Source organism: Sinocyclocheilus grahami, unplaced genomic scaffold (assembly GCF_001515645.1).
Source record: "Sinocyclocheilus grahami isolate Dianchi unplaced genomic scaffold, SAMN03320097.WGS_v1.1 scaffold739.1, whole genome shotgun sequence".
NCBI lineage: Eukaryota > Metazoa > Chordata > Actinopteri > Cypriniformes > Cyprinidae > Sinocyclocheilus > Sinocyclocheilus grahami.
This window is the reverse complement of record NW_015505918.1, coordinates 48,660-49,555: the sequence shown is the minus strand read 5'-3', so window position 1 is coordinate 49,555 and position 896 is coordinate 48,660.

Genomic DNA, 896 nt, shown 5'->3' with positions numbered 1-896 from the left:
AATTTTTTCCATAATGATTAATGATGTATTTAATCAAGTACAGCAAGATGTAGGTCGATCTCTTTTCGCTGATGATGGAGCTCTATGGAAAAGGGGAAGGAATATTTTGTATATTAATGGAAGGATGCAAGAAGCAATTCGACGGGTAGAAGAATGGGCAGGTGATTGGGGATTTAAATTGTCAGTAGAAAAGACTAAGACTAAGACTATAATCTTCTCTAGGAAAATGATTATACCAGAAATAAACTTGAAGATGTACGGGAGGTTCTTAGAGAGAGTTAGAGTTTTTAAATTTTTAGGTATTTATTTTGATTCAAAACTTACATGGTGGATCATATAAACAAAGTTATTGAAAAATGTCAGAAGGTATTAAACATCATGAGATGTGTAAGTAGAGTGGCATGGGGGGCAAGTTTTTTGTCATTAAAAACCCTGTTGGAAAAACTGGATAAAATACAAGCCCAAGCTTTGAGACAGTGTTGTGGAGCTGTAAAAACAACACCCATTCCTTCTTTACAAGTCCTGTTAGGGGAGATTCCACTGGAAATGAGAAGGAAACAATTAATGATCAATTACTGGGCTAACCTCAAGGGTCATAAAGATGATCATCCTACAAAAATGGTTTTAATGAAGTGTTGGGAACAAAATAAGTTGAATAGAAAATTTTTGGATGGAGTAGTGAAGCGTATGTAGAAGAAATGGAAGTAAATAGGTTTAAGATGAGCCCAACAGTTGTGATTCCTGAAAATGAACCATGGAGTTATAACTCCCCATATAGATTTACATTTGTTGGAAATTAAAAAAGCAGAAAGAGAAGTAGACATGTCTTCAGCATTCTCTGAACATTTTAGAACACAATATCCTCAATACTTACAAATATTTACAGATGGCTCAAA